We start from the raw sequence: 3,404 nt of genomic DNA on the forward strand, positions 1-3,404 counted from the left end.
CCATCTATTCACTAAATCCTCTTTCATACTCCAATACCAATGAAAAAGAATACCTCCTCCGCTCAGTAGACCCCGTGCGCCTTGACTCGCTGACACACACACACACACACACTCGCACATGCACGCGCGCGCGCGCACGCACACACACACACACACACACACACACACACTTATTCCCTGTCTCTGTCTCTTTTTCTACATCTCTCTCTCTCTCTCTCTCTCACACACACACACACACACACACACACACACACACACACACACACACACACACACACACACACACACACACACACACACACACACACACACACACACACACACACACACACACACGCACAGCCCTCTATTCCCTGTGTAAAGCCTGGAGACAGGTGTTGGATTAGCTCGCTGTAAGAAAAGAGCTCAGCTCTTCTGATAGAGTAGAGCTGGCCTGCAGAGCAGAAAGGCAGGTGCACCGCAGAAAGAAAGAAGAGAAGGGGAGTGGTGTGCACGTGCGTGTGCGTGTGTGTGCGCGTGTGTGCGTGTGTGTGTGTGTGTGTGTGTGTGTGTGTGTGTGTGTGTGTGTGTGTGTGTGTGTGTGTGTGTGTGTGTGTGTGTGCGTGCGTGCGTGCACTGAACTCAAAATGTACTTGAATAAAGGTACAAAATGCATCACGGCGCATTGTGAGCTTTAGATCGTCTATTTTCAAATGACCAAAATGTATATAGGGCTGAAGGGGTCAATTTAATAATCAAAATCTAGTAACTCAAGTTTTCAAATAAATCTAGTGGTAGTAAAAAGTACAATATTTGGATCCGAGTAGTGGAGTAGAAGTAAAAGTATCGGAAATGGGAAATACTCAAGTAAAGTACAAATATCTCAAACTTGTACTTAAAGGGGAAGACCACCCATTTTCAATTTTGAAATATGTCATTGATATACCTTAAAGAAGTTGTGTGGAAATAGAAAAAAAGTTCCCCCTCTTCTGTGTTGCCTACAACTGGAGGATTGATTTTGGGGTTTGTATTGTAAAGTCCAGAATGATGACATCACACTCTGGACTTTACAATACAAACCCCAAAATCAATCTTCCAGTTCTAGGCAACACAGAAGGGGGGGAACTTTTTTTCTATTTCCACACAACTCCTCTAAGGTATATGGTCTTCCCCTTTAAGTAGTATTTAAGTAAATGTATTTATTTACTTTACACCACTGCGTGCGTGCGTGCGTGCGTGCATACGTGCGCGTCAGGGTCTCCAGCCAGCCCAGTCATCCCATCTACTCAGAAAAAGGGAGCCTCTTGGCAGAGCAGTGTTCTGTAATTGGAGAGCTTGGCAAAAACCAGAGCTGTGTGGCACACTGTGCTGCTGCTGCCACGTGGCAATGGCTGCTCACCAGCTGGTCTGCCTGCACCTCTTGCACACGCATGTACACACACAAGCGGTCAAGCGCGCGCACGCACACACACACACACACACACACACACACACACACACACACACACACACACACACACACACACACACACACACACACACACACACACACACACCAAGTCTGCAATTGAGGATTTTCACTTTGACCTACATTTATTTCATAACCATTATTATACACTTATCTTAACCTTAAGAAAATATTGATTCAAATATACTGTAACTGTAAACTCTAAACCAAAAAACATATATATATATGAAAAAAGAAAAAACTTTCACATACATACCTACATAGAGTAAATCAGAGTTAGACAGCAATTGAGAAAACATTTGCACGCATGCACACACATACGCACAGGCATACACATTAATTTAGCACACAACTATGGCAACAGGGAGAAAACAGGGGAGTAAACGAGGCCTCTCCAGATACTTTCGTTGTCAAGGAAACCCCTGAGAGACTCTCCACCATTTCACTATGGGACGTTCTAAATATCCCTCTCTCCCGTGCGCGCCCGCATGTACTGTGCTTACAGTACCTCTAATCGTCCCATCTGATGCCAAAGTACACATACATTATGGTAAGAAAGAAAAAATAAAAGAATAAAATTGAGAAAGAGACTCGAGAGCAGAGCGAGGTGGAGAAAAAAGAAAACATCAGGTGCATCCAGGTTTCCACATTATGCTCTTATTTATTGCGCTCCTACTTTGATTCATGTTATACTGACATAATCAAAAGAGTTTGACCCAGGTCTACTCAAAATTAACTTTGGTGTCAGTGCAACTTTTTCAGAGTTCACCCAAAGTTTGAATAAACAGTTAAATCAATGGCTTAAAATGAACACCAACATTTTATATACACAGATTTATATACAGTATAGAAGACATTTTTGTGTAGAGTCACTTCCTCGTTTAGTACAAGGAAGTTGCTGCGGGCAAGGGGAAGAGAATGTACAGTAAGTACAGTAAATGAATTTGATTGGCTCGCATTCGCATTCCCACAATTACATCATCAAAATATTAGCGAATAAAAGAGCTGTTTTTCCACCCTTTTTAAAATGTCAGCGGCCGTTTTAGTAAAATTCTCAGGTGTTTTGAGCAGTGTAACTGCTCCTATGTTTGACTGTGTGTGTATATGTCCCGCCTATGTCCCTATTTATGCAGTACCAACGTTACTGTTCCTATGTATGCAGTGCCAACACACACACACACACACACACACACACACACACACACACACACACACACACACACACACACACACACACACACACACACACACACACACACACACAGAATAGTTAGGAAACTTAACTTCTTAATGTACTGCTCACCACCACCGGTCACTTCAAACAGGTGTATGTCCAGTTAGTTTGCAAGTTTTGATTATTATAAAAAACATCCATTAACCACTTCAGCCCTAGCCAGGTTCCAGCCCATAGACCCCGCCCACTCTCAGAGTGGACTGTTTCTCTGGTCTAGAGTTGAGTAAATGAATCGGCAGTTTCCCGATCCAAAATTGTGGCTTCTCCATTCCCCAATGAGCGCAGGGGGTGTGGGTGGGTCTGACGAATATCCAATCCGCGCAGCAGTTGAAGCGATTACATATTACATTTCAGGAAGTTCACACACCAGGCAGGCGCACACACACACGCGCGCACGCTGATTTCACCAAGCTGTTAATGTTGATTACATGTTTCTGGTCGTAGTTCTGTGTGGAAGCAGTCACTGGCACAGACAGACATACATACAAACACACACACACACACACCGTGAACGTGCGTCACGATCACCGTGTGTCGCGATCACCATGCGACCGTGCACGCTCGCACAAAAGTCCCTCCCCCGTAAATCGTTCAGACGGGGCACAATGTCAGACTCAAGCATCAACTGAGTCTGAAATCAGGCTACTTCAGCCCTATATATACTTCGGCTATTTGAAAATAGCCATCAACAAGCTCACAGCGAGTCGCATCGCAACAGATGAG

The sequence above is a fragment of the Nannobrachium achirus genome (assembly GCF_963921795.1).
Source record: "Nannobrachium achirus genome assembly, chromosome: 2".
NCBI lineage: Eukaryota > Metazoa > Chordata > Actinopteri > Myctophiformes > Myctophidae > Nannobrachium > Nannobrachium achirus.